This window comes from Cavia porcellus, unplaced genomic scaffold (assembly GCF_034190915.1).
Source record: "Cavia porcellus strain 051 isolate PalLab524CR breed Dunkin Hartley unplaced genomic scaffold, mCavPor4.1 scaffold_25, whole genome shotgun sequence".
NCBI classification, from domain to species: domain Eukaryota; kingdom Metazoa; phylum Chordata; class Mammalia; order Rodentia; family Caviidae; genus Cavia; species Cavia porcellus.
In genome coordinates, this window is record NW_026947508.1 from 50,545,693 (window position 1) to 50,558,040 (window position 12,348).

General features: G+C 40.3%; 1 pseudogene; it reads right to left on the minus strand.

Annotated features, from left to right (window-relative positions):
• Positions 1 to 7,671: 7,671 nt before the first annotated feature.
• On the minus strand, positions 7,672 to 9,473 carry LOC100730984 (T-complex protein 1 subunit eta-like; annotated as a pseudogene).
• Positions 9,474 to 12,348: the final 2,875 nt, after the last annotated feature.

Genomic DNA, 12,348 nt, shown 5'->3' on the forward strand with positions numbered 1-12,348 from the left:
CCTTTACTCTTCTTGAGTAACCTCACATCATGGTGGATGCTTTGTTCAAGATGTAGACAGCGAAGAGATCAAAGAGAAAGCTACAAACGATTTGGCATAGGAGGCTCCTCTATAATACAACACAAATCAGTTGTGATTTCACGGACGTGAAATGTACTCAAGAGCTTCAGTATCAGGGCACAGAGTCCCTAGTGATCACTGTGGAGACTGCCTGCCACGACTTGTGTGAAAGAGGGCAGGACTAGAACCAGGGGACTGCTAGGAGACCCTTGAAACGGATGGGTGATGAACATAGTAATATGGGCTAGAGCTGTACACGTGATAAGGTATAAAGTATGATACAGAATTTATTTGTGTAATTAGTAGAACCTTTCATATACTCTACAACAAATACCTACCCTTTCGCACTCTGAGGTTTATGTGCTGGACTGGCTGATAACTGATGACTTGGAATAAGACCCGTTCAGTCCTCCTGCAGTAAGCACTGCTGTGTGCCGGGTGCTGAGCTGGGTGTGTTTACACATCAGGTCTCCTTTAATTCCTTCCCGTTTGCAAATGGCTCAGCAATTAAGCAACTAAAATCAGATTGCAGGTGACTGTGGAACTATAGCCAAACTCTGAGGGTTGTGACTGGGAAGTCCATGGTATTCACATATTTTCTCAAACAACTAATACCCCATACCATTTTTAAAGATACGGACTTTTAAAATTTGCCTAATCAAGAAAACTGAGGCTATTTATTTCTAAATAGAGTAGTACAATTCTTTTTGCATGTTAAAAGCACTTTCCTAACCTTCTGCAATGATTTGATATCACAAATCTGTGAGGAAAATGCCACTGTATCTGTCTGATTGATGAAGAGGCCAAGAATCATGGGCCTTCCTAGGCAGAGGGATGGGGACAGGAGAGAGATGAGGGGACATCCACCCTCTACCACAGGCAAGGGCAGAGCTAAGACCCTGCTCTCTAGAGCCAACACACCCGGGTCCAGCTCCTCTTCTAGCATTTCCAGCCACATATCCATGAGCAAATATTTGAGTTTTTGAAGCTGCCATTACCTCTTTAAAATAAGTGAAAATACTTATAATTACCTTCACCAGTGTAATGGTATTATAAGAATCATCCAATGTTTAGGGGAAAAAAAATCCCCTTTTTATTCCTCCTGACTCCATCTCCTACCCCAAACATTAGATTTCCCTCTTAGGAAGATTTGTCTTTTCTCAATTTGTCAAATACTGAATGAGACATGGAGGTGACTTTCTTTGTGTTTCTGAGGGTGGTGGGGAGCCTGGACCTTCCTCCATGGGTCTGCCCCTGGGGTGCAGGCCTGGCCCTGTGAACAAAGGGCATTTGGTGATGAGCCTGGCAGTACTGGAGAGGCCTTCACATGCGTTTGCCTAATGTACTCAATTCAAATTTTGGATGCGGTTGCAATTTTGTTCCTTGAAGTACTTTTAAAAAACTTGGAATAGATAATTTCACACATTCAAATACTATGAAATCCAATCTGTACTAAGTTACTTTTGTAGCATTTTCCAATTTACAAAACCTTTTCACATTCTTGTTTCTCCCTGAAGCACTGTAGGAATCAGAAAGAACACAAGTTGGCCCATCTTTCAGGGGGTCCTGGCTGGGAGAAGAATACATGGGGAGGTGAGTCAGAGTAGGGGAAGGTGAGGGCGTGGTAGGGACAGCAGAGGGACAGCTTGATCTCACAGCTGGGTCTTTGGAGACCATTTGGGAAAACTTAGGCAGGGGTTAGGGATGAGGCACACTCAGGCATGCGTTTGTAAACATGTGTGTGTGTTAGGTCATGGGAAAGCGTGTATAGATGAGCTGGACAGCCGAAGAACAAATTTTGTTCATGATTTGTTGTGTTCTGTAAAATAAGATTCATGCGTAGCATTGAAAGACTGCAGTGAAGATTTAAATTACCTTTTAAATTATTTTCAGATGTTAATTTAAAAATTTTATGACAGTATAGTAAAGAGGATCATTGGGTTCTTAGCTTTATAAAAACTACCTAAGCAAAAAATTAGCAAAATACACATCGAAGACTAAAACACATGATAACCTCCTTTTCTATTAAAGACAAGTGGCTGAATTATTTTAAAATAAATACGTCCTCATGTGTGACTAAGAATTGACTATATTCTGTTCCAGGGAATATAGTACAGCTCGACTTAGCTTCAGAGAAAGTGCTTTCTCCTTTCGTACTGAATTGTAATGGCAGATTATTTTGCAATTAGGGGTCTACAAATGATAACATATCATACATTAAAAAACACATCCAGTGATAAACTGTAGATATGTAATTAAAACCCAGAAACAAGTTTATGACAGAAAGTGGCATGGACTTGGCATCAACAAGATGGTGAACTGTGAAGCCACAGGCCCTCATTCTCCATGGAAAACCACGCACACAAAGACCAACAGAGAGAAGACACAGAATGCGGAAGGGAGCAAAGCCTTGCCAGGCACTCTCCTGGTAGAAGAGTAATATGGAAAGAGCTAACACATTTAACACACACACACACACACACACACACACACACACACACACACAGTCAAGCATCCCAATGAATAAAGCTGCGAATGAAGTGAGCACAGGCTCCTCAGAAGGGAAGTACAAATGGCCATGGGGTTTGTAAATACACGTTGGAGTGGGGCTGCCATTGTGGGGTGGCAGGGCTTCTCACAGGTGGCTGGGTGTCAGGAGGGTGCAATGCCTTTCTCCAGACTGGGTTCATTTCTGTGAGAGTGATTGTGTGCCAGCCAGGGCTACTACTTAGATTTCACCACTTCCTCTTGCACCTGATTGCTCTCGGCTTGTGGCCACTGGAGTGTGTGTAGCATGAAGCCTTAACAGAGCAGATGCTCTAAAATGACATCTTAATAGGTAACACTGATTTAGTATCATCTTGTTTTGAAGTCTCATCTAGCTTTTGTTCTTCTGTCTCCAATGGTCTAAACAGGTTGTATCTTATTGTATTTTATTATGTACGATAGTATAAGCAAAAACCTTTTAAAGACAAGGAGATTATACAGAAACCATTGTTCATTTTCTGTTAGTTGATTCTAAATACTCTGTAATGCTGTCATTCTCTTAAATGGTTTTACATTGTTTTGATATACTTAATGCTACAGTATATGAAGTTGTACTCAAGGACTTCAAGGAAAGAGTCAATATGGTAACTACTTTTAGGTCGGAATTATCTGGTGGTGAAACACTATTCTGCTTAAATGGTTATGTTTTGATCTGCGCTGTTTTGCTGTTATGCCCTCTTTTTTCTCAATCTCCACTCCATTATTTACTTTTTTATTTTTATCCGTTTAATTAAAGGGAAAAAATAGCAGGATATAATATAGTAACCCACTTTGACTTTCTATTATCTCGATTTGAAGCCCTGTATTACTCTCACCATCTTGTTTTTGACTGATGTTCCCCTATTCTGTTTTGATGGATAGTATCAGGTTCGAAAGTTTAGGCATCAGCTGAGAAGATAATGAGATTCATTATAACACCCATTCTCGTTGACTTTTATCTACTTTTGAAGACCTACAATGTCTCCAATGTTTTGGTTTTGTCGGTTTTGTTCTTTCCTATTTTGTTCAATTGTATTATAACTAATGATATAGGCAATTCTATTAGAGATAGCGGGAGGCATTATGGTAACCATTGTTGATCACCTTGTATTATGTTTTTATATTATCTATTATGTCCACCCTTTTGATTTGACCAATTCTGTCCTGTTATGTCTCATTTGGTTTTACTCTCTTCCAAAAAAGCAATAAGAACCGTGGGAGCAAGGAAACCCAAAATGTGTAATAGTCATTGTACAAAAGAGAGGAAAAGAAAGTGCTCTAAACTATATAACTGCATGTATATTTAAGTGTATAAGATAGAAAATGATATCACAGAGTTTTATTGGATCATTGAACAGAACTGTTTGCAGTATCATTGTTGGAATGTCCACTCTACAAGCTTTAATTTTGTGACTTGAACAATTATTTCTAAGATGGCAATATGTAATCCATTAACTAGTGATTTCCTACTGTTCATTTTTTTCTTCTGTAAATCTGTATAACTTGTACCCTTTCACTTTTTTTTTCTTTTCTCCTTAAATAAATTAAAAAAAAAAAAAAACAGAGCAGATGCTAGAGCCAGGCCTGGGATTTCCAGCCTCCAGATTCTTAGTCAAACTAAACTTCTTCCTTTATATATCTCCTACTCCTATGCATTCTCCTACAGCAACAGAAAACAAACTAAGACAAAGCCAAGCCTTATACCTCAGAAAGACAGGAAGAAAAGGCAAACTCAGCTTAATGTGGCATAAGTAAATAAATAGACAAACAAATATCAGAGCAGAAATGAATGGCGTGGAGTACAAAACAGTAGAGAAATATTAATAAGTGGTTTTTTGAGAAAATTAATAAAATGACAAAACTTTAGCTGAATTAGTCCAAAGGGACAAGACTCAGTAACTAAAACCAAAAGTGGAAAAGGAGACTTACTACTGACCTTATAGAAATGAAAAGGATTTATGAGAATGTCTTCAAAACTTACAAGTATCCAGCAAACTGGACCAGATGGAGACATTTCTGTGTGCATGTGCCCTACCCAGGTTGAATCATAAAGCTACAGAAAATCTGAACATACCTCCCTGTGAAAAGGAGACTGAATTAGTAATTGAAAACAGCTCAGCAAGCAAAGCCTAGGAACAAATAGCTATACTGTTAAATTTTACCAAACTGTTAAAGGAGAATTGACATCAACCTCATACTCTTCTAAGAAATTAAAAAGGAAAGAATAAGTCATCCTAATTTTTTGAGGCCAATGTTACTGTGATATCAAAGGAAAAAATACAGTAAAAAAATAAAATACCAGACCAATATCCTTGATAAATATTGATAATATCCCCAACAAAATACTAACAAACACAATGCAGCAGATACTGAGAGGATATACATCACAACCACGGGAGAGTTGTTACTACAACAGAAGGGTGTTGCAACACACACGCAGATAAAAATAGGCTATATTTATACAAGGAAACGGAGAAAACCATACAGGATCACTTCAGTTGATGTAAAAGAAACATTCTCCAAAATTGTAAAAATATTCCGTACATGAGGAGTAGAAGGCAATCTTTCAATATAGTACAGGCCACACAAAAAAAACCCCACAGTCAGCATTATACTCACTGGTGAAAGCCCGAAAGCTTTCCTGCCACGAACAGGAATAAGACAAGGCTGGTAGTTTTCGTTACTCCTGTTCACCATAGTTCTAAAACATTTAGCTGAGCAATTAGACAAGAAAAACAGACAAATGTCTTCCATTATTGAAAAAGATAAGATAAAATGATCTCTGCTGAAAGATGACATAGTTTTATGTGTAGAAAACTCTAATGACCACACACACAGAGACCTGCACACACGCACACATGCACACACACACACACACACACACACACACACACACACGGGACTAATAAAAGCATTCAGCAAAATCTTAGAATATGAAATGAATGCACTAAAACTGGTTCCAGTTACTTATAATAACAATGAAAAATCTGAAAGAGAAATTAAGAAAAAATCCTCACTTACAAAAATATCAAAAAGAATAAAATATTTAGGAATAAATTTAACCAAGTAAGTTGTATGCTGAAAAATACAGGAATTACTGAAAGAATTTTAAAAAGATACGCATAAATGGATACACATCTGTGTTCACAGACGGGAAGAGTTAATAGTATTAAGATGCCAATCTATGTAAAACGATCTGTAGATTAGATATAATTCCATTCAAAGTCCTTAAGAGGTTCTTAAGAAATATTTATCCTAAAATTCTACAAGCTTTCCAGAGACCTTCAAATGGCAAAACAATCTTGAAAAAAAGAGAATAAAGTTAGAAATATAACACTTCCTGATTTCAAAATTTATTACAAAGCTACCCTAATCAAAACAATGTGGTTCAAACATCAAGACAGACAGATACACTAATGAAATGGAACAAAAATTCCAAAAATAAAACTTCATTGTGTGGTTAAATGATTGATCAGGGTTCTGAGCTCATTCACTGGGGAAAACACAGTTTTCAACATATAGCACTGGGAAAGCCAGATAGATATGTGCAAAAGAATGAATTTGTCCCCTATCTTACCCCATGCATAAGAATTAGTATAAAATGAACCAAAGCCCTAAGCATAATAGCTAAAATTATAAAACTTGTAAAGAAAATGCAAGAGAAAACCTTCATGACTTTGGATGTCTAGGCTATGACATAAAAAGAAAAAGCAACAAGTGGGAAAATAGATAATCTTAACTATATCAAAATTTAAAAGTTCTGAGCATCCAAAGGCTTAACAGAAGTAAAAGACAGCTGATAGAATTGAAGAACATATTTATAAAATATATCTGAAGAAGAATAATATTCAGAAGGTATAAAGCTGTCAAACATCTCACTAACAAAAAGCAGCCTATAAAATAGGCAAAAGAGTTAAAGGTTTCTTCAGAGATGTACAAATAGCCAAAAAGCATATAAAATATGACGATCATCACTAATATTTGGAGAAATCGAATCAAAAGCACAGTGAGTTATTATCCCACACCCACTAAGATAATTGCCATAACATAAACAAACAAAATAAAGCCACAGAACCTAAATAATGAGGATGTAAGAAAGGAGCCACTAGGAAAAACAGCATGTAAGTTTCTCAAAAAATTGAAATAGAAATGCAACATGATCTTGAAATTCTACTTCTGGATATTCAAAAGAATTGAAAGTAGTGTCTCACAGACATGTATATAGCCACGTTCATAGTAGTGTTTCCACAACAGTCAACTGATGGAGGCGACCAAGCATCAGCTGACACCAGTGGTACAGATGGTTCAGTCTTGTACTCTACACGATCAGAGAAACTTATCTAGTCTTAAAGGGTAGGAAACTGGTGCATACTACAAAATGGGTGCACCCTGAGGACAACGTGATGGGTGAAATAAACCAGTCAGAAGGCAATAAATAATGTAGGAGTCCACTTAAATGAGTTAGGGTTGTCAAACTCATCGACTAAAAAGAAGAGTGGTAGAAGGTTATGAATGGGAAGGAAGGCAGAATGGGGGTTCTTTTAAAGGAGTTACAGAGTTTCAATTTTACAAGATGAATAGTCTTGCAGATGACTCATGACGATAGCATAGAGATGTGAATGTACTTAATGTCACTGAATGGTACATTCAAATGATGAAAATGGCAAATTTTATGTTAGGTGTATTTTGTCATGATGAAAAAAGTTATATGAAAGTAGGTCCAGGACATTCCCATTTCATGAAGAAATGTACTTGTGTCTTGTACTTGTGTATTTGCTCTGCTCAAGGAAATGGAAAGTAGTAATTGAGGTGAATTTGATAAAGGCACAATTTTCAGAAGAATATGCAGGATTAAGAAAAACTTGTGGGGTGTCCTCCATTGATTCTTCCAAGTCTAATCTCTACTTAGCCCCTGTCTGCTCTACGTTCCTGGGTATAGATAGGTATCATCTGTGGTCTCCTTGTCCTCTGGCCTTGGTTGAGCTTAGCTCCTGGACAGTGTTTATGATATTTGCATATTTTTCTACTGTGTTATTGGACTTTGTATTATTGACTTGTAAATACTCTTTTTTTCCTAAGTCTTAAACTTTATTTAAATAACCTCCAGTGAGAACAGGGAAGACCAATTTCTACCACTTCATAACACCAATGAACCAAGCCAGGAAGGGCAACACACCTGCAGCCAGCTGCCAGCCAGTGTGATGGGTAAGATCTCTCAAGGAAGGCAGCCCTGGCCCCTGCCCCGGGCAGCTGCTGGAGGAGCATACACAGTGGAGTGAGGGTTCCTGATGATCTCATCCACAGACACGATAAGGCGTGCAGCCTCAGAGGCTGCTGTCAGGGCATTGAGCCGCACCATAGCTGGCTCCCACACAAAGGCTTCAGAGTTGTCAGTAATGTCCTCATTGTTGATGTCCACCCCATATCACATGCCCCCCTGGGCATGCCTAGTCCACAACTTGTTCAAGATGTTTATGGCATCAAAGCCAGCACTGTCACATAGCTGCCGTGGGATAACCTCCAAGGCCTTGGCATATGCTCTAATCAGTAGCTGCTGTTTTCCTGGGATAGTCCTTGAGTAATCCCATAAGTACTTAGAGAGCTCCATCTCGATGGCCCCACCACCAGCCACCACTGAATCATTCTTGATGGTCCGTATGACGATCATGATGGCATCATGCAGAGACTGCTCTGTGTCCACCATAAACTGCTCAGCACCGCCATGGAGGATGAAGGTGCAAGTCTTGGCCTTGGGGCAACCAGTGAAGAAACTGTACCTTTCACCTCCAATCTGGGTTTCTTCAAACAGCTGGCAGCGGCTCAGCACATCTGCTGATAGAGCGTTCACACTGGTCTGGATCGAACCTCCGCAGGCCATCATTGTCCTGTTCAAATGTCCCTCAGGCACCCGGCCGGCACAGAACATGTTTCTATTGGCAAAGTACTGGGTGGCTACATCCCCAGTAGGGAATTTGGATAAAACAACTTTGGCTCCAGAATTGTAGATCTTCTCTAACTTGTCATAGAGAATGTTCCACTCAGCATCAACGATTGCCTGATAATCCTCCACTGTACGGACTCTGATTTCAGCATTGTCTTTCTCAGCTTTCAGCTCAAGTTCAGCATTTAATAAGGTGATCATGGGGTTATTGTACTTTTTAGGTTGCATTTCAAACCCAGCATAAGAGAAAGTCTTCTTGAACGCCACACCTCCCACCAGCTGAGACTCCTCTAGGGCTTCACCCTGTACCTTCTTGATTCCAATCATTTTAAGCTGCAGCAAATCCTCAGGCATCATCACAGCATCAACCACCATCTTAGCAAAGAAGGCTTTCTGCTGGGAGCTCAGAGCTGTCATGGCACACTTCTCCAGCAGTTTCCTCTGCTCCACTTTATCTTGCTTCTTCACAGTTACAGCAATCTCTTTGATCTTGTTAATTGCCAACTGTGTGGCTGTGCAGAAAGCTTGGATGATGATCTGGGGGGCAAACCTTCCTCCACTTATGATTTCACCTGCTTCAGAATCTCTGCAGCCAGCAGGGTTACTGAGGTGGTACCATCACGAACCTCAGCATCTTGGGATTTGGCAGTGTCCACCAAAGTCTTTGCTGCAGGATGGACGACATCAAGAAGTTTCAAAATTGTGGCCCCATCATTAGAAATTGTTGCTTTTCCTCAGCCATCCACAATAAGCTTGTCCATGCAGTGGGGACTAGGGTGGTTCTTACAGCCTCGGCAATCACCTGGCAGGCACTGATGTTACTCACAAGCTGAAGAATACCTTGGGAGCTGTCAGTTGCCTCTTTCAACAATATAACTGGTGTGGGCATCATTTTGGCAACTTCTTCAGTGGCCCGCTACTCCTCTGTTCTCTGTGTTCCGGCCGCCCAGATTGTAAGCACTCTTTATATACATTAATATGCCAAAGAATAAATATGGCAAATTTGCAGCTAATTAGTAGATATTTTTGCTACAAGGATAGTGAAATTACCCTTCAGGCACACTGAGCCCCCCTCAGTGAGTACCTGTCCTTCCTACCCTTCCTTCAGACTCATCCCAGCCAATCTGCTTGGTAAAGCATGCACAGATCTTACCTACAAAATTTCTGTGGTTCCTTATGCTGGAAGGAAACATGGAAGAATAAAAAGATTCCCTTATTTAACTTTGGAGTCCAGAGACCATGGTTTGATTTGCTATCTTCAAATTGCATAACTTAGGGAACATTACATTTCTCTTCTAAGGTGATTGACAATGCTTATTTTGTAGGTTATGGAGAAGTTTTTACATCATGTGACAGAGAGTCTAACTGCGTGTAATACACAGCAGGAACACAGTAGATGGTTGGAGAAGGCCAAAAGGAGTCATCTGTAAGGGACTCAAGAATATATTTCACAAACTTCCCCAGATGTCTCTCACTAATATGGAAGGGAACTAATTTAAAGGCACCTAACCTTATCAGTTCAATTATGATTTTCTTCTTTTTGGTTATTTATTTTTTATTAGTCCACGTTGCTAATGAGTACATAATGTTTGTTAGTACACTATGTTTGTTAGTATGTAATGCTTGCATCCCTGGTGAGGAGTTGGTGCCTGTGCGTAACACCTCTTCATTCCTTTTTTTCTTCCCCTTTCCCTCCCCTTTCCTTCCTGCCCCCATCTCTTGATCCTCTTCCCATTTGAGAAGGTCTATCTCCCTACTTCCTATGCTCTTTTATTTTACTCTTTATTTTTACTTTGGGTTTCTCATATGAGATAAAACCTGTGATAGTTTAGTTTGTGTGTCTGATTACTTCACTTAAAATTATGATCTCAAGGAGCATTCATTTTCCCACAGAGGACTCAAGTTTATCTTTCTTTATGGCTGCAGTGCTCCACTGTAGGTAAATACCACATTTGTGACTACATTCATCCTTTGATAGACATAGGTTGCTTCTGAGATTTAGCTACTGTGAACTGTGTTTCTATAATCATGGGTAAGCACGCATCACTGTAATATGATGTCCTGGACTATTCTGTGAAAATACCTAGAAGGAGAATACCTGGGCCAAATGGAATTTCTAATTTCAGTTTTTTGAGGAATCTCTACACTGATTTCCACAGTGGTCGCACTAGTTTACACTCCCACCAACAATGTGGAAGGGTACTTCCCCTTACAGCCCCAGCAGCATTTGTTATTATTGATATCCTGATGACAGCTATTCTTTCTGGAGCAAGATAGAAGCTCAGTGTTGTTTTAATTTGCATTTCTTTAATGGCCAGTGATGCTGAACATTTCTGCATGTATGTATTGGTCATTCAACTAAAAATAATTTACTCTGCCATAAAAGCCCCAATTAAAAATAGGCAAGTGAAGTGAATCACTTGATTCTTCTTTGCCTAGCGTTTCTCAGTTTCTACAAGTCCTTTCACACCTGAGATCTCACAGGAACCTTGCATCTGTCTTCTCCGCTTCATCCTAGTACTCACCGCTCTCTCACTCCATCTTCTCCTCTTTGTCGCCAGCTCACCTGCTTTGTCCCTCCTTGAAGCCTCTGGAAAGACTGTAACCCCTCGCATGGGACCCTAAGGTCTTCTGCAGAGCTCACATCTGCTTAGACCCTCGTTCACGTTCACGTCTACTGCTGCTGTAGGGGAGCACAGTCTTGTATTGCCGATGCTCATTGACCCAGAACTCTGGAGACAAGGGAGTTTGGGAATGCGCTTCCCAGGCTTCTGCTCCCTCTAACAAAGAGCAAGGCAGAAAAGCATGTGGAAATGAGTGTTAAACAAACCAAAGCCCACTTCATCCAGCATACCCCCGATGCACTTTATTCTCCAGCCTTACTGAATAAATGGCTCTTCCCTGGCATATAGGATGGCTCTTGCTTGTCTCTCCTCCTAGATGGATTTTTCTTCCACAGTTGGCCTACTTTATATTTCCTTAGGACATGGACTTACATAGCATCTTTCTAGTTGAGCGTAGCTTTCTTGTTCTTCCACATCATCACAGATTCCTGTCATTCCTATGCTCGTCTGTTTGCCTGTCTGCACAGTGGCAGCTCCTAGGAGTCATGGATGCTATTCAGCTTTGGTACCAGCAGTGCAGCGTTTTTATATAGTGCTCAGTCATCCACAACAAAGAAGAAAGATATTTAGCAAATTCTTACTGGACACTTACATAAACCATCTATCTCAGCAGTCTGAGGCATATTTTTATACTCATAAATGATCTCTATTTTTAAGAAGTTCGTGAATCATACAAGTAAGAAATTCTACAGTAAAATTAAGAGATCAGGCAGGCTGGAAGTTGGTATGAAGGTGGGAGGATCTGCTCCAGATGAGCAAGAAAATGATGAGAGCAATCATGGTGTGAAAGCTTTATCTACCGAAGAACAGAAAACCTGCTTGGGCTCGCTCCCGGCACCTATGACCTCTCTCCTCACAGCCACTGAGGGCCAACCACCTGTGGTGCCAGGTTCCGATTCTAGCCTGCTGCAGCTTTTCCCTTCTGCTACCAAGAACAGGGATTGTTGGAGCCCACAAACCTCTCTTCCTCTTCTTCACAGAGAGTGCGTCTGCTAAATGCTTCTACCCCGGCTCTGAACGAGGCCAGGGAAGCCCAGGACACAAGTCCCCAGGATGTCAAACCTTCAGGACACCCTGCCTCCTGCAGCCTCAAGAGCTCTGATTTCTGGCCCTGTCAAGAATAATCAGGGCCTCCCGGAGAGATGGAGTCTGCAGTTCATCAAATGTGCAGACAGATGGGATTGGTAGTGAGGGGCC